Raw genomic sequence first — 19,303 nt, forward strand, 5'->3', positions numbered from 1 at the left:
TTACCTAATTCATTAGTAAATATGAACTAACTGGTCTCTTTCCAGTGACACAGAAAGGATCCAAACAGACCTGCCTTTCCTTTTGCCCCATGGCTAGCCCTCACCTACATACTCTAGGCTTCCAAGATTGGGATATTGGGGCGATTCTGTTCCCAGCAACCTCCTCAGCTTCTGGACGGGTGGTAGATGCACTGCACCAGGACGGGTCTCACCTACCCATTCACATGTTCCTCAGAGAACCCCGCACTGATACAAATGTTGAAATGACTTAATATTTTACTGTTCACTTGTTTCAATGAGCACCCAAGGGCATATGCCAAAAGGAGGCGTTAACTCGAACTGTCCAAATCCCCCTTTGTTTCCTTGTAAATATTCTCTGTTAGGATTATACAGGGTGACCACGCTAACTGTGCCTCGTCACCCTGATCCCTTCAAATATTTGAAAAGATTTTCCAGGAGATGACGGGAAAATGAGTGTCATTTCAGTTCACCATGTGGGAATGCCCAGCAGTGACAGCAGCTGTGTTGCCTGCTTAGAGAAGAGACTTGATCTCCCCTAGTGGGCGTCTGAGCCCTTCATGGACAGAAGCCCCCAGAGCTGAACCTTCAGCCCTCTCTCCCGAGTCAGCTGGATTCCCAGTGAGAAAAACACAGTCCGAATGTTCCTGCCCCCTTCATGATCTAAGGTTGCCTCATAAGCAGTTGGCAATTCCTGATGCCAACCCCACGGGCAAAGTGCACACGAACCACGTCAGAACTTTGTTCTTAAAAGGAAAAATGTTAGGGAATTCCAGAGACACCACGGCGGCTGTACCTCTTAATAGTTTCTCCAAGCCATACTGGTTCAGGAACAAAGACTTTACACTTCAGTGAAACATTTATTTTCCATCAAATCTAAAAGAAAAGAATGAAGCCCTACAGGGTCCTGTTCTCAAAACTCCTCCCTAAACCAGAAATAAAAATCACAGAGTTGGAGGTTCTCAAGTTTAACTTTCTATCGAACCCCACCGTGAAAGGGGCCTCCTGATTGCCCATATTCTACCTGGGTCGCTGTGACAGGAAGGTTCTTCCTTAAACCAAGTGGATGGATGCCTCTTAGAAACCTCTGCTTGTTGGTGTGAAGTCTGTCCTTGGAAGCCACATAGAATAAGTCTTGTATTTTATATTGCAGCCCTTCCCTCTATTTACAGCCACCACTTGGGTCTTTGTGTGTGTATGTGTGTGTATGTGTGTGTGTGTGTGTGTGGGGGGGGGGGGGAATTTGTAACAGCCAGCTTCCACTATGGTGGTGGAAACCCCATATCTTGCTTCCATGGAGCCACGAATCCCCTCCCTCATTGTCTCAGGGTTGGTTTGTGTAAAGATATAAATAGTATGTGACTTCAGGGGAGAGGTTTTAAAAGTCTCACTGTCTCTCTGTGTCTCAGAGGTCCAAGGATTCTACCCACAAGTTATGTGAGTGAACTCTTCCTGGCCCCTGTCAAGTCTTCAGATGACCACGCAACCCTGGCAAGACCCATTCCCCCTGAGCCGTCCCCCGCCCCGCCCCCGAAGAAATCCTGAATCAGAATCTCTAAGCCAAACTGCTTCTGAGTTCCTAACTTTTTTGTACTTTGTGAAAGAATACATGTTCAGTGATTTAAACTGCTAATTATTTTGCTTGCTTTTTGGGCCACAGTGGAAGTGCTCAGGGCTTACTCTTGGTTCTGTGCTCAGGAATCACTCCTAGCAGTGCTTGGGGGAACCAGAGAGGGTGCTGGAGACTGAGCTCTGGTCAGCTGTCTGCAAGGAAACACCCTACCTCTGCACTGCCTCTCCATTCCCCATAAGCTGCTAAATTTTTGAGCAAATTGCTATATAGCAATAATTAACAATATACGTTCCAGTTTGCTATAAATGTTTGTTTTTAAAAACCCATGACAGATCTGATGTCTTTTTAGTGACCTTAAAATAGCCCATTAGAGGCAGGAGTACAGTGCTAAGGCATCTGTCTTGCATATAACCAACCTGAGTTCCATCCCATATGGTCCTTTGAGCCCTACCCGGAGTGATCCCTAAACACAGAGCCAAGAGTAAACCCTGAGCACTGCTGGGTGTGGCCCCCAAACAACCCCCCCAACCCCAATAGCCCACTGTAACAAAATCGACAACACAAAGAGAAAAAGTCTTTACCAAATGCTTTAGGTACTGGTCTTTATGCTAAGAGTTAGATACACACCATCTAAATTAATTCCTATAAAATTCCTGTGACACAGTTCTACTATTCTACATTTTATACATGAGGAATACAGGTTGAGAGAGTTTAGCATTTTGCATGAAGGTGTAAAATTAGGACAAGGTAGAGGGGAAATAGGCAGAGTAACCCCTACAGGAATAGGGGACAGTGGAGAGCTGTCTCCCATGACCTGAATTTCTACATGAATAGAACTTAATTCTTCATCATTTTTGCTAGCAGCTCTGGAATGCTGTTGTCTTATATAAGCTTGTGGCCAATAAGGCCTCTTCTCTCACTTAGCGACAGTCACACTTGGCCTCATATCCTAATTAAATAATTATTCTTAACCTAAATACTGTTAAATGTGTCACTGTTTAAATTGGCTTTGATCCATCATGAAAGCTCAACACTATTCCCCCACTTCGAGTCTTTATCGTCCAATATTTCATTTATCATTCTGGATTTTGTATTCCCTCTAAATTTGACAAATTCACCTTACATGTCCTTTTCCCCCCAATTTGTTTATTTATCTTTTTGCTCATAAAACTGTCAACAAAAAAGGAAAAAATATTCCCACCAACACAATCCCCTCAAGGTTCCCTCCCACGTCAGCATAGATCCACCAGTGAACAGTGTCTCAGGGTACAAAACAGCCTGATTTCCAAAGCTCACCCATGAACCCAAGGCGTGTGTGCCTGGGGGTCCATTTACTTAAGTTCCCTCATTGTTCCACCTCAATAACCTGCTATCCTTTTACACACCTTTCTCTAATCTGTCCTACTAAAGTCCGTCATGCGCCTTACTGAAATAAAACTATATTATCTTTATAGCATCCCCTGATCAGTCCTCTGACACCGAATTACTGACAAATAAATAGAGTTGACCATGACTCATTTTTGGTGGATTCATTCAGGACCAGAACATTCATTCTTTATTAGTGACAATGATTTTGTCTAGAGTTTTCCTGGGACTATCATCAACTGTTATCATCTATATTCCAAAGCCTCTTCTTACGGAGTTACTTTAAATCAGAAGCATACTTGTCTTTTCCACCTTCTAAACAACTTTTATATTTGCTACTATTTCTTAACGGTTATCAGCTGTAGACTGGGAATGCGGCTCCAGTGGAGAGCACAGGCCTTATCTATGCAAGGCCAGAACTTCAGCACCGCATGGTCCTGCCCCCATCCTGCCCCAGCAATGCTGCATGTAACCTTGATGCTGTCCGAGCACTGCATCCACTGGCTGAGTCACACAGGGAGTGCTCCTCACTGTACAAAAAACTGTCAACAAGAATAGAGTGATTTTTCCTGGGCGGTGATGATGTTGGTGGTATTTGGAGGCCACACCTGGCAGTGCTTAGGAGCTATTCCTGGCTCTGTGCTTAGGACATATGAACACAGGAAGGTGGTGCCCAGGGACCATATGATAAGCTAAGGGTCAAACCAGGGCTGGCCAGTATGCAAGGCAAATGCCTTAACCCCTGTACTACTTCTCAGGTACAGATGGAACAACTTTTTGTCGTTCCAAGTTTTGCTACAAGTTTCCTCAGTATATTAAAGTGCAGTTCATGTGTATCCTCAAAGATAAATTCACTCATGGAATGAAAGGTTCTTTCAGTAAATTTTCTATTTCTTAGTTATTAGGTATGTATCAGCTTCCCTAGCCTGAAGAGTCTTCTCCACAGAAAAGATGAGAACAAAGTTAGTAGTTTCCCCCTGCTTCTGTGCTAACTGTATTCCATCTGCCCCCCAGGGATGAATTTATTCCTTTCCCTTTCACATGCCTGTCTCCAAATATAGCTTTATGAATGGCCCTCTCCTGCTCCCCCCCATTTTATGTGGGTAGCCAATAATGATGGGGACAATCCCCATTCTTCTGTCTTTGGCTTTACTGACATTGTTTAGGAACACTCGTGCCCAGGAGGGACCAACATGTTGGTTCACCTAACGAAGTGCTATTCAGTCCTGTTTTGGGTTACATCTCAAGGATATGTCTTTGGTTTGATCTTTGCACAGTTTACTAAATCTCTGGGTCCCCAGAGAGCCCCTCTGAAGACGCACCTGGACACTAAACACTTTCTCCTTGTCTTTCTCCTGTATACTCTGACTGGGAGCCTAGAACCAGCACGGGCTTGCCCACCTCCCCAGGCTGTGCTCCTTTCTAGACTCCCCTTCAGGGGCTCAGCTCTGGATTTACTCTGAATGTTTGTTGACCCTGTTTTCTAAAGTTGAATGAGTCTGGCATCTCCTTCTTTCATGGTTGAAAACTTCAGTTTGGCGTGTGTGATGTCAACCTGTAATCTTTTCTAGGCAAGATCACATTTGAAGGGAGAAGGTATCCCTGTTGGGTTCTCTACCTTCAGGACAACATTTAGGGGCTAGAGCAGGTAGGGCATTTGCCTTGCATGCAGCTGAACCCAGGGTTCTATTCCTATAAGGTCCCCTGAGTAGTGCAGTCAGGGGTAATTCCTGAGTGCAGAGCCAGGAGTAACCCCTGTGCATCACCAGGTGTGACCCAAAGAAGCAAAAAAAAAAAAAAAAAAAAAAAAGAACAATAGAACAACATCTAAGTTTATATGTTAACAGGCATGTCAAGAATTTTCCAGCTGTCCAGCTGTTCAATTTGTGGCACACCAAGATTTCCAGAAGATGAATTGATCTGCAGTTTGCTGTCAAATCACATTATGTCCTCACGATTACTTCATAAACAAGATTCAGGCAGCATGAACTACTTGGATAAACCCTCTCTCCACAAAATGGATGAGTTATAATAGTACTTTTGATACTTCTTCCTTTTTTCATCTTGATCTTTATCTTTGTGCTCAATAATATGACTGCCTCACGATCATTTTTCCACTTGAGTATCCAGATTTTTGTGGGATGGGGGATGATCTCTTCCTTCATGTGTTTACACTAGTTTATGACCACAGTGAGATGTCTAACTTCCTTTACACTTTCTTTTGCAGAGTTTGAATTTTGACAGGACAAAGAGCTAATATAGAGGAGCACATGCATCACAACTGTGGCTTCCAGAGCACAATTCCTACCTGGACATGGGTCCTGTTACTCCCAATCCCTGGCTCCCATAGTCACTGACTACTCATGTTCCAATCTGAATCTCAAGTTTTCCTACTGATTCTGTGGGATTTTGTCAGCTTTATGAACAAGTTTGCCTTTATTCAAGTTAACTCTACTTGATTGATGCAATCAGAGAAGTCTAGCTGATAGACTTCACGACAAGGCATGTTCTCCCAAGAACTCACTCTAATGGCATTTCTTTCCAACACATTTCCAATGTCTACAGCATCTGAGAATTACTCAACTGATTGGACCCATCCACTTATTTCAATTTTCCAAAATTACTTCCCTAGCAAGCTCTTGAGGCAGTTTATTGGATTAAAGTTTCATCTATTCACCCAAAGTAGGCTCTAAGGCCGAGTTATCTGAGGTCTTAAGAACTGTTTATAGAAATGATGCATTCTGCCTCATTTCTGTTCTTTTTTACCCCAAGTTTTCCCATCCTAAATGACTGATTTAACTTCATGGCTTCTTTTATTCATTTTGACCATTTTAATTGAGGTAACAGAATTTAGAATATTGTTAATCATACTTAAAGTTAATCATACTCTTCATGCATACATCATTCCAATACTACATCCACCAAAAGAGAGCTCACTTTCCTCTACCAGTGTCTCAGGGACCCCTCCAGAACTCCTACCCCCATGTAAGCTTGATTCTGTACACAAAATCTTCAGTTCCAATGACTTTGACCATTTGTTGTTTCCTTACTATGTTTCTCTATATCACATATATGAGATATTTTTGTTTTAATTTATTATGGAGGTGATAAAAGCTACACACATAGAGGTGAATAGAACCAATCTGAAATTCCACAAAACAATACACCAATGATAATTTGATAAAATAGATTTTTCCCCAATGATATATTTTTCTTTTTCTAATAGTCATATACATTTGAAAACAAATAATTTTGTACTGATAGATCAAAAAAATTACATGAAATAGATAAACCCCACAAATGTAAAATTTAGTAAGAGTGAATAAAACTAAGAAAATAGGGGGAAATCTGAATAGACCTATAAAATTGTGTTTTATCCTAAGAAAGGAAATACTGTATGTCAGAAAAAAAACTACATTACAGATACTGCTTAAGTATCTGCATTAATAAAAAAAAGATTGAAATCAACATTTCTATGGATGTTAAAAAAGAACAAGAACAAAAAACACCTGATTAGATATAAAACAATCACTATAAACGAAGCATTTGCTATGGAAAAGAAATAAAATTCTTTAGCAAGGTAGGAATAAACAAACCTTTCTTAACCTAGTTGTGGACAACCTTAAACACCATGAATGAATGCCATGGAAGCCTCAATGTATGGCTTCCTTTAACGGTTTACAGGATTAAAAAATTGATTCAGTTCTTTAGCTGAGAACTGAGAATCAACTCAAATGGGCTGAGTGTGGTTTAGTTTTCAAACTATATCTCCCACCCTCTCCATATGTCTGACATTATAGCTTTATTTGCATCTTCATCATCTCGAAACTTCTGTTTAAAGGCACATTGCTCAGATCTGGTGGCTCTTTGCCAAATACATACTTACTTTCCTGGCTTTGTGTCCATCTCTTGCAGGAATCTTTACAGGTCAGGGCCATATGTATATATAATGTTTATATAGGCAACAATTCCTTTTGGTGGTATGTATGTTGGCTATTCTCCAACATGTCTCATATGTCCAAGAAAGACCAGCTACCCACCATTCAACAGGAAGTCTTAGTTCACAACTGTACTGCCTCTTCTGGAATCATAAACCCTTAGGATCAATTACGCTTCCAGTTGCTAAGGGGATGGTATTTAAAAGGTAAATGCTCATGTTGCAAGTCCCTTAATGTATCTGAACATGTTTTTCCTAGATCGTCAAGCCAGGAAGTTATTGATTTCTACTGCCCACTGAAGTTGGCTTATCCTGCACATACCCACTTAGGAAATATTTCTTGCAAATGAAGGTTTCTATATTTTGCTTTAGACAATGCAGCAAAAATGCCTTATATAGATTGAGCTGGTAAAACAATGAGTATCTGTTCTATTCTACAGCTGTACTTGTGGGATAAAGGGTTAAGGAAATGATGTTGTCAGGAACAAAGGCTGAGTATTTCACCTTGCTTGGGTAGCATTAAGGTACAATTCCCAATAATAAATGTCTATTTGGTCTCAAAATCAGTGAGAAAATCCTGCCCTGATTCTTATCACTGCAAAACTGCACCCCATGAATTTTTCTTGTTTCAATAACTTTTGAAATTGCAAAAACAACATATGTTAAAGACAAGAAACTCGAGAGACCAGAAAAGCACAAAGAAAGAAAAATCTGAAGCTAGCAGAAAGCCTATCACTCAGAGATAACTGTTCATACTTCAGGTATGACCTTTCTTCTGTGCCTTCGGGCACATTTCTCTGGGAGAAAAGGAAACTATATCAATAACTTCCCAGCTCAGTGTGTATTGGTTTGGAAGATAATTTTCAATGACTGAGTTTTCTTTAAGCAATCATCTTATTGGATATTGTAATCGTTTCCCAATATCTCACTACAAATAATATAGCTCTTAATATCCTCTGCGGATATCTTTGTTCATAAGGATTTTTTATATTTCCCTTAGGAGCAGAACTTGTATGACAAAGAAATACTCATTTCTAAGACTTTGGAGACACATTGTCATGCTGTATTCCAGGATACTGGCAACAACTTTCATTTCCATCAGGGGGAGATGACTGTTTTTTTTAATATTCTTCTTGATATTGGATATTATCCTTTATTTCCCTCTTTATGAATTTAATGGTGGCATATGGGAATCTCCTAATTTGCATTTCCTTGATTGTTTATGCTGGATTTTTTTTTCACAGAATTGTTAGCATTTGTATTTCAACTTTGGCTAACTGGCTATTTATGCATTTTGTGTATTTTTCTATAGATATGCTCTTTCCTGTTTATTTGTAAGAGCTCTTTAAAATAATAAGAATAATAACTGTGCATCCTGTTATATATATTACAAATAATTTGTGGTTTGTGTCTTCATTTTGTTTATGCAAAAGCCACCTCAGCTATGATTAGAGACCTGTTTTCCCTTAAGATTATATAAATATTTACCTATGTCTCCTTCTACTACTTTATTGTTTATATTTAACTCCAAACCATCTATAATTTATTTTAGTATATAATATGTACTTTGTTATTTTTAAAACAGATGACCAATTATTCCAACACCAATAATTAACGACTTCATTGTTTTCTTATTGAATAAAATGTTACCTTTGTTGTACAATAATTTTTGTGGTCTTTCTACTCTGTTCAATTGAGGTTCATTCTATTTTATTTTTTATTATTTTAATTTTATTTTACTTTGTTTTGGGGTAACACCCAGCATTGCTCAGGGCTTACTCCTGGCTCTGCTCTGAGGAATCACTCCTAAAAGTGCTCAGGAAACCATATGGAAAGCTGGGGACCAAACCTGGGTCAGCTGCGTGCAAGACAAGCGCCTAATCCTGCCAGTCCCTTTATTTTAGTTTTTAAATTAATTTACTGAATCACCATGAAATACAAAGATATTCATGATTGAGTTTCAGGGGTACAATATTCAAGCATCAATCCCTTCACTGGTGTCCACTTCCCTCCACCAGTGTTCCCAGTTTCCCACTCATCCTATTCTTATATCATTGCCAAACTATTTTATTTATTATAATTCTGTAATATTATTTAATCTCAGAAGATACAATTTTTTTCTTTTTGACTCCCATCCCTATGGAAAAGAAAAGAACCAAAACAAATACCAGAATATTCTCATGTACTTTTTTTTTTTCCATATTAACTATACGATTGTTTACAAGTTCCTTCACCCGTATCAAAATCTTCCAGAGCCTGAAGTTACAAATTAACTTAGGGATAAGTGGATCATTTGACTATGAGGTTTCCCGAGACTCAAACGTGCTGTTCTTTTCCATTTATTTACTTGTTCTTTGCACATCCTGCAGAGTGGTCCATGGAGGAAGGAGTCTGTGGAAATTGAAATCTAAAGTCTACTATGAACATTGCTTAGGAGCAGAAGTAGCAAAGGATGAAAGGCGTGATTGTTTCAACGGGACTGGCTTAATCTGAGGACACTGGTTGGAGAAGAAGGGGTGAATGTGGGTTTTAAAAGGCTCCTCAAATATATGGAGTTGCTTCCTACACTATGACAAAGGTCTGGGGTGCTGGGGGCTGCAGACACGGGTGATATCTGAAGGAGCAGAGAGCAAGGCCTAAGGTGGAGAGGCAAAGAGGGGCAAAGTCTGAAAATGAAGTCTGAGCCCATTCTCACACATCTGCTTCTTTTTTGGTTTCGTTTTTAGCTCACACCTGGCTGTGCTCAGGGCTTACTCCTGGCTCTGTGCTCACGGATCACTCTTGGCTGTGCCCAGGGGATCATTGCCAGGGGCCCAGGCTGGAATCCAGGTCTGCTGCATGCAAGGCAAGTGCCTGACTATTACTGCTGTACTATCTCTGGCCTGTGTCTGCTTCTTTAACTCAGTCTCAGTGGCACTTCCACAGAATCACCTTCCCCAGGAGGACCCTGTTGAGGATGTCCAGCTCCCATCCCAAGATATCCCTGGTCTACAGACTGGCCAAAGGGTCCAAGTTACATCACCATAGGGATGCAGGCTATGAGGCCATCCTTTCCAGGAGTTGAGAGGGCCTGGAGAGCACAGAGCAAGACACTCTTTTCTGGCCCCAGAGACCTTTGACTAGCTGTCTCTTTGGCACCCCTAGCACAGAGGGAGTCCCAGTGCTGGCCCAGAGGGAGTCCCGGTGCTGGTCTCAGGGCAGGTGAGCGCTGCTCCCACCAGCTGGCCAGCTGGTGGGCGTTGGAATGCTGCTCCCAGGCACCCTAGCCTGGCTCAGCCTGGCGTTTCACACACCCAACCCTTAACCTCATTCTCTGCCCATTTCATTCCTCTGCCCACACAGTGTTTACTAAAATCTCTCCTCCCCACCAGACGAGGCACGAGACTGGGGTTCCCTGGGCTGCTGGGGAATGTTCCCACAACTGGGCGAGCCGCCAGAGCAGAGAACACAGGGTACCTCCCTGCAGACCGTGGTCCCTGGCCGCCCACTCAAGGGGGAAGGACTCGGACCTCCACCTGGAGGGTGATGTTCTCTAGGATGATGTTCTCAAACATCGTCAGAGAAAAAGCGGGGCCTTTCCTTGGGGATTTATCATTAAAAAACCCCCAAAAACCAAAAAGCAAATTAACACTTTACAGGAAAAGGAAGATGAAGACGCGGGTGGCTTTGCTGTTTGTTTACAAAGCAAGGAATAGCAGTGAAGGGACCAGTGAGACCTTGTGCAGCCTCTCATCATCACCACGGCTTCTGCCAAGTGTCTTGCTGTGAGCTCTCTTCCAGAGCCTAGGACCATGCTGCTCACAGTGTGGGCCAAGACCAGTAGCATCAGTGCTGGCCGGAAGCTTGCCAAGAATGCAGGGTGCCAGGCCCTGCCCCACAGCAGCTGAATCAGTATCTGCATCATTTACCCAGGACTCCCCACTCTTCCTCTGCCCCTGGGGCTGCACACACCTTGCAGTTTGCAAAGCAAGTCCTGGTGCACTGTCCCTTAACCTTGGCTGCACATTCGTGTCACCTTGGAAAAGTACCTGTGACTGGGTCCACCCTGGAGGTGATGAGTAAACTGTACTGGGTTGCAGCTGAGGCAACGGGAGTTTTTAAAGACTCTCCAGATGATTCTAATTCTCTGCCAAGTTTGAAAACTACTGGTCTGGGGGGGGTGTTGTGTGTGTGTGTGTGTGTGTGTGTGTGTGTGTGTGTGTGTGTGTGTGTGTGTGTGTGTGTGTGTGTGTGTGTGTGTGTGTTGTATATATGGAAAGGGGCAGGGGGAAGAAATGAAGAAATTCCTTCCTGGATCATTAACAGAATCCAAAAAGTTCTGCAAAACAACTGAGCAAAAAATTCGGTGAGCAGAAAATGAAGACTCATTGACTCAATGTGCCTTTACCAAACACCAATAAATGACTGACAGCAGCCTCCCTTATCTGAGGGGACACATTTCCAGGACCTCTCAAGGGAGCATGAAGCCTCAGATAGTACCAAATACCATAAATACTGTGCTACACATACATCTTGACGTTAGTTTAATGTCTGAATTAGGCACAGTGAGAGAAGAACAAAAGCTAAGAGTCAAAAAAGAAACAGTGACCACAGTCTGCTGTACTAGAAATTATGTGACTGTGATTGGTCTCTCAAATATATTACTGTCTATAATATTTTTTTTATCATAATTGACCCTGGGTAACTGAAAGCATGAAAAGCAAACTTGCAGGGAAGAGGGAGCTATTGAATTCTAGAAAACCCCAAACGAGACTGAACTGCATTTATCAGTGGAACGGGAACATTCCTCACTCCCATCTTCATTCTATCTCATAACTGGTTTAAAACACAAACAAACCCCATATCATACAACAAATTCCATATCATGACAAATGGGGACTATATGGGAACTTTGATCTTACTAGCATGATTTTACTTTTGCATTGCAAATGTTGGGTCTGATAATGCATGATGCACTACAGTCACTGAAGAACAGTGGAAGTGCTTGTGTTCACTGGCAGAATACAGAGTTCCCTTTTAGCCACACACTCCTTTAATGTAGCTGGACATCAATCTTTCTAGCCTAGAAAGAAGGTTTTATTTCACTGCCAGAGGATAGAACTTCCAAAAAACACAAATGTCTTTCAGCATCATGTTGAAAAAATAATCAAGGGGGTATGAATTGGTCTCTCTCTCTTTCTCTCTTCTCTCACTTCCTGCCTTATTTGCTTTAAATTCATAGGTGAGCTATGCCTATTAGACATCTGCCCTAATGTTCCAGCCACCAGGCAAGACGTGCAAGATGTCAGCCCCAACGACAAGTCAAGGTAATTCCAGTGTGTCTCACATTTACCTGTCCTGGGATTCACCAACCTACAAAGACATGGCCAAGCCTGTGTACTGGTTAGTACCAGTTAGTGCCTTTCCTAAGCCCAGTCATTCATAAATCTGACTCTGGAAAGTAGAAATGACTCTAGGCACAGGCTTCCCCATTCAATCTGATTTTACATACGATACGGCCATCTGCAGTGGCAATTGACAGCAGGGAAAATGGTCAGTGTGAAGGATTCCAAGTTCCCGGGCAGCGCAAAGTTAACCCCTGCACTGGGCCACTTGGATTTAACTCTTACAAGAGGCACTGTGGGGCTGGAGTGCTAGTACAGCAGGTAGGGCACTTGCCTTGCATACGGCCGACCCGGGTTCGATTCCAGCATCCCACATGGTCCCCTGAGCACTGCCAGGAGTAATTCCTGAGTGCAGAGCCAGGAGTAACCCCTGTGCATTGCCGGGTGTGACCCCCAAAAGAAAAAAAAACTAAAAGAGGCACTGTCCACTGCCAGGGCCCTGGCAGAAGCCCAGTGAGTCCTTGGAGCAGAGCGTGGGTGACAGCTTCTGGATGGTGCTGCAGCCTCAGGTTCGGGGTGGTTAGGAAATGGGCTGGAAGGTGCCCCCAGGCTGAAGCTATACTGAGGCAGGGCACAAGGTACCTGGCTGGCCAGGACCAGTGGATTTCAGTGGTGGGAGACACAGGGGACTGACGTTTCTCTAGACCCAAACCACACTTCCCAGCTTGACACCACCCAGCGGTCACCTTGCTCTGCTTAGGGGTTTCATCAAAGCCTACCTCAGATGGAACCTTAAAAACTCCCTTGGCCTCTCAGGCATGGCGGGGGTGAGGTGCAGTAACTTTAAGTCCATCCAGCCACAGATGTTAATGCTCTTATAACCAATGTGACCTGACCTACAACAGTAATGAGAAACAAGAACCCAGGCAGAGTCATTTCAAGGTCATTTCAAGGTTGACTCGAAGAGAATCAAATGGCAAAATCCACTCCCATGTTGGGAAGACCGTGCAGGGGTCCTGGATACATGCTCTGTACACATATGACCCAGGTTCAATCCCAGGCAACACATCACCGGGGGTGGCCCAGAGGCCTCCTGCACTGTGGAGTGGGGTAGGTGGCCTCAGCACCACAGGGCTGGAGCAGCAATGGATGTTCAGGCCTCACCCTGGGCCACTGGTCAAGCTGACTGAGAATGGTTGGGAGAGGACCCTGGGCCTCCTGAGTACCACTTGGGAGGAGTCCCCCAGCAATAAATAAAAGCATCCATCCCCTTTATCTTGAAATCACAAAAAGGGCGCAAGCATACCCTGTGAAGTCTCCCTGACACTCTGCTCCAAGGAGTCAGACCTCTGGCAGGAGCTGGGGTCACTCCAGGGGGTGAGTGACAGGAGTCTCGGCACCTATTTCTGTCTCACACGGGCTCTGCCCCACAAAGGAACCTACACCCCAGCTCCCTGACTCCTGTGAGCAGCTCACATGGGCGTCATATCATGGGGAAGGTTCCACTCCAGTCAGTCTCCTCCTGCACGGGCCCCAGGCCTAACTCCACATGATCAGAGCCATAAAACCCGGGAAACAACCTGTGCATCTTCAGGCTTTCTTCCCCCAGTGCTCACTAGGCTCTAGTTTTCTGTAGGACAACTTGCTGCAGAAGAGAGCCCTTGCTGAGACATCTTTTGCTTACTGCCCCGGACTTGGACTTGCTTAAAGCAGGGTTCTCTCATATTCTCCTGCTGAACTTCAAAATCCCGCTTCTGTTTCACTAGCTCTCTGTGTTCCCCCCTTAGTGTTTCGCAATCACCGATTGTGCTTCAAATGTGCTCCAAGAAACAAAGACACCTTTCACGTCATTCCCCCAGACAAAAGGTTTTACTTTTAGGTGTGAATGCTCAATTCCACAGCTTTTGTTTCCAGGAGTGATTAAGATGAAATCACTCCCACTTTAAAAAATGGCCCTTGGGACAAGAGGTAGCTCCCTGGACTGAGGGCAAGCTTTGCCTACGGGGAGCCTGGACTTGACTCTTGGTACCATATGGTTCCCAGAGCACTGCAGGGAGCAAGCCCTGGGCACAGAGATAGATTATTCCATGAGCAGTGCTTGGTGTGGACCCTAAACACAGAAACAAACCTAATTTTTTTTTTAAAGGCACTAATCTTTTACAGGTGCCAACACTAATTTGAAAGTCACATGGATATGCTGGATCAAGTCTGACCCAAACAGTAATGGATCACCCCTCCCCCTCACCCCCATACTATATTTAAACACTGTGGTTTACAAAGTTGTTCACAATGACTTGTTACATACATTCAATATTCCAACAAGAATCCCCCCAACCACCCTCACCTTACAGTAATGAACTTGATTCTGGTTCTTGTGCAGAGGAAAGGGTGGTAAAACCCCAAATACCAACACCCTATACTACTGAACATGCATGCTCTCAGAGGTATTGGGTGATCAAACTCTCGCTGCTAATGTCCGGCAGTTTCCTATAGCAGCACCTAGCGGGCCATTTCCAGGGGGCAGAGCGCAGACAGCGTGGAGGAGAGGAGACAAAGGGAGACTCCTCTGACCTTGTGGGCTGCAGACCCTGGGTCCTTCCACTGTGGATGCTGATGTCACATTATAACCTCAGACCTCTCATTCTGTACATGTTAAAAACTTTCAGTGATTTGAAATAGGGCCTGAGGAAGGGGACTCTTTAGGGAAACCTTTCTAATATGACCTGAGCTCCTCTGGGACACTGCGAGGCTCACATGCCAGGAGTCCATTTGTCCCAGGTCTCGTGGGAGGCTTCTCATCCCTGGGTATGTCTTCACTGTCTCCCTGCACTCACTACAGCACTCTGGGATCCTCTGGAAGACAACTCATCACACACCCAGGCACACCCCCCCAAAAAAGGAAAATGCTAACAATAGTAAAGCCAGCTTCCAAAATAAACAAACTGAAATCTACTCACAGCCTCACCCGTACTTATCAGTGTCATAACAATGACGTATCTAATGACGGTCAACAGATGTTGAAGGATGAATAGAACTTCAGAGTAAGAACTGAGGAGCGAAGAAGATACAAGCTAGAGGGGTGCCTTCCTAAACCTGGGACAAGAATTCAGTCTTCAAACTTCTCATGCTGGACTAATGTGTAGTGATGGCTCAAATAAATTTAAGCCATTCTCCCATTTTTTTCCAAATTAGTATTAGTTTTCTAATGTTGCCATTACAAATTACCACTAATGCAGTAACTTAAAATAATACAAATAGGGACTGGAGAGATTATATGGCAGTTAAGGCACTTGCCTTGCATTTGACTGAGCTGGAATCAATCTCTGGCACTGCACCTGGTCTCCCGAGCCCCACCAGGAATGATCCCTGAGCACAGAACCAGGAGTAAGCCCTGAGCATGTCAGGTAAGCCCCTCTCCAAACAAAACAACCAACCAAACATACCCCTTCCCACAAGAAATGTATTTTACAGTTCTGTAGATGTTAAGTGTGAAATAAGTCTTAAAGAGCTAAAATCAAGATAGCCTCAGGGCTGACTCCTCCAGACCACATTTTCTTGATTTTTCCAATTTCTTGAGTTTACTGGGATCTTCATCACTCCAGTACTGGCTCCCCTCCCTTGCTCTGACCCTGGTCCTCCTTCTCCCTCACAGGAGGGGCCTTTAGAGAATGTTGTGCTTATTTAGATGGCTTATTAGATCATCTCCCTGTTTCAAGACCTTTAGCATGCTGATGCTGGTGCAAACCATAGATTGCTGACATTTGGATATGGCTAAATTAACACACATTGGAGCACTGGTGTCAAATGTGTTTAAGCAACCTACAAAGCCCCCTCTGCTGTGTGAAGTAATAGAATCACTGGTCTTGGGGCTCAGGAGGTGATCCTCTTTGGAAAATCTTATGCAATCTGCCACATCAAACAAAAAATAATTCCCTTCTATTTGCTCAGTTATCTGAGTTCTGCAGAAAAATATTTTCAGGTTTGATGGTATTTTTAAAGTGAGTAGTACAGTAAGAAAAAGCAAGCTATACATTTTGTTTGCATAGTTATAAACCACAAATCAACGTAGACGAGAACTTGAAGCAAAAGGCTGTGTTCTCTAGGACCATGCAAGCTTAAGCAGGCATTCATTTATTTAATAGCAAAACTCTAAATAAAAAATGTAGGTCCAATGCACAGTAACCTGGAAGATATAATCCTGAAAAACTTCAGCTAAAATGAGAAAACTTAAAAAAAAAAAAGCAAGTAACCCAAGTGACAGGGCATCAAATGCATCATTGTCCTTTACACATATCAGACACTAAGCCAGTGACCTGAGCACTAAGCGTTCTGTGCGGTCCAATAACAGAGACAGGCCCTGCCCCACCCACTGCGAAGCAATTCTAAGCCTTTCAGCATCTCTCACCGTCTTAGGACCTGGAGTTTTCCTAGTAAACATCATGCTGCAATGAACATCACTGTAGCTGAAACCTGACACAATCTACCCAGGCTTATTTCCTTAGGATAAATTCTTAGAAGTGGTATTTCTGGGTCAACGGGTAAGCAGGACACCTTGAAGCCTTTATGATGAGTGTTACCAAATGGCTCCCATAAAAGCTGTGACAACTTACACACCCAACAACCCGAGTCTCCAACATTATCTACTTTGGACACTGACATTTATTTTTATCTGTACTAATTTGATCGATGAAGACGATGTCTCATATGGATTTGCATTTCTTAGAGCACAAGCAAGGCAGGACATCGTTTCTGTGTTTATTGGCCACAGGTGGTTGCTATTTTGTGACTGATCTATTCCAACAACTTGCTTGTTCTCTTACTGGTGTGAGAGCTGACATTTCTATTAATGGTTTGCATGAGAACTCTACGTATTAAAGACATGAATCATCAGGTTCAGATATCGGCACACAATGCCTGTGCAGTTTCTCTGCAGTGTTTCTCTCTCTCTCTCTCTCTGTGTATGTGTGTGTGAATTTTCCTATATTACTTGTCTTTGATGTTCATATTAGTCTCTTTTGTAAGTTATAGAAATGCTCATCTGTATTTTCTTAGTGAAATTTTATGATTCCATTTAAAAAAAAATTCCAAGGGCTAGGGATGTAGCTCTGTGGTAAAGTACGTACCTCACAGGTGTGAGGCCCTGGGCATCACAGAAAAGAAAAGAAAAAGAATAAATATTCCAGTCAATTAGAACCCATCTTTGAATTTAATTGATTTTTTCTAATTAACTTTAACTCTTGCAGTGTGTGACTTACAACCCCACAATCACTTGTGGCATTACTCCCTCTTTCCCTAATGATGTGAAATACACCTTTATTGTTTGTTTGGTTTTGGTTTGTGGACAACACTTGGTGGTTTACTCCTGGCTCTGTGCTCAGGAATCACTCCTGATGGGACTCAAAGGGCCATACGTAGTATCAGGGATCAAACTCAGGTTGGCCTCATACAAGGCATATGCCGTACCTGCTGTACTATCTCTCTGGCCCTGAAATACACTTTTATCACATGTCCACCTGCTATTTGTCACAGGCACCTTTTCGTCTGATTTCTGGAGTTTATCATGGTGGCTAAGGAATGTGTTTATTCTTATGCAGGGTCACCATGTTTAAATTAGTTTAGTTTTGTATTATTTATTAGCATTTGATGGCCCAAATTTTGCTACCTTTTAACCAACAATTTCTTGTACCTTAATTTTAAGGTAAATTTCAGAATCCTTTATTCAAGTTCCCCTTTACCCTTTCTGATCTTCTGTAAATATTGGTTGGAACTGCCTTAAGTTTACAAAGGAATAACGAGAAGAACTAACAGTTTTCCAAGTTGTGCCTTGCTACGCAGTCACAACTCTTTTTTGCCAAATAAATCCCTTCCAAAGGAATGCTTTACAGTATTTGTTAAACAGATTCTGAACACATCTTTAAAAGTGTATTCCCATGTTATTTATACTTCCTTTTAGAACTCATTTTTTTTTTCTTTTTTGGTCACACCCAGTATTCAGGGGTTACTTCTGGTTCTGCATTCAGGAATTCTTCCTAAAGGACCATATGGACTGGTAGGGATCAAACCTGGGTTGGCTGCATGCAAGGCAAGTATCCTATTGGCTGTACTATTGCATTGGCTCCTATAACTCACTTTTAAAAGTGATCGTCTCTAGTTTATTTTTATTGGAGTCTGATGGGAAAAACCACTAGTTAATTTTTAACTCCTGAAAAAAATGGTTTTATTATGTTTTTGGAGAATTTTTTTTGGGGGGGTTGTCAGAGAGGGCCCACACCCAGTGGTGCTCAGGACTTATTCCTGGTTCTGTACCCATCACTCCTGGTGGGTTCGAGGAACCACCTGGGATGCTGGGGATCAAACTCAAATTGACTCTGTGCAATGCAAGCATCTTATCTGCTGTACTATCTCTCTGGCCCCTATCTTACTATGTTTAATCGACTTTCTGATGGTCTGTAGTTTCCAGGTATATGACACTGTTTGTAACAACAGTTACATATTTCCCTTCCAGCCAGGGTTTATGAGCTCCCTCCTTCGTGGGTCTCCTGGTCTGAGAGATGGTGCTGCTGCTGAGCTGTGCCAGCGTCACGGAAGCTGTCTGAGGGTGGCTGTTCTCCAAGGGAGGCCACTGCTCACAACAAGCTTTGTTTGCCAAAACCCTGAAGATTTTAAAGTCAGTCTTGAAGACATGCTTTACTCCTCAATAAGAATCACCCATCAATAATCCTCATGCTCAAGCAGATGTGTACAGCCACCTCCACTCTCCGCCCCCAGTGGGCTTCCACTGGAACTCTTCCTTCTTACCACCAAGTTCTTTTGGGCAAAATAGTGGGAAATGAATGATTTCAAAGCCCACGGGCAAAACAGTGTTGAGTCAGAGAAATAAACAAAATACTTCCTACTAATACATGAATAAAGATATAGAAAAGGGCAAGATTTGAGATTGAGCCAGACATGATCTGGGATAAATGCTGCCTGGCAGGGGGACAGAGATCAAATATTAGCTCTCTGTGGCAAATTCTGACTTGGGATAAGTCATTAAAATTGTCTGGGCCTCAGTTTCCCCAAAAATCAACAGTGAATGTTGAAAAG

General features: G+C 42.9%; 1 protein-coding gene across 1 annotated transcript in view; it reads right to left on the reverse strand.

Moving 5' to 3' along the window:
- Nucleotides 1-19,303, reverse strand: part of TGFA (transforming growth factor alpha) — a 116,685-nt gene that overhangs the window by 39,064 nt on the left and 58,318 nt on the right. The gene's annotated exons all lie outside the window — the stretch shown is intronic.

Source organism: Sorex araneus, chromosome X, assembly GCF_027595985.1.
Source record: "Sorex araneus isolate mSorAra2 chromosome X, mSorAra2.pri, whole genome shotgun sequence".
Classification (NCBI taxonomy): domain Eukaryota; kingdom Metazoa; phylum Chordata; class Mammalia; order Eulipotyphla; family Soricidae; genus Sorex; species Sorex araneus.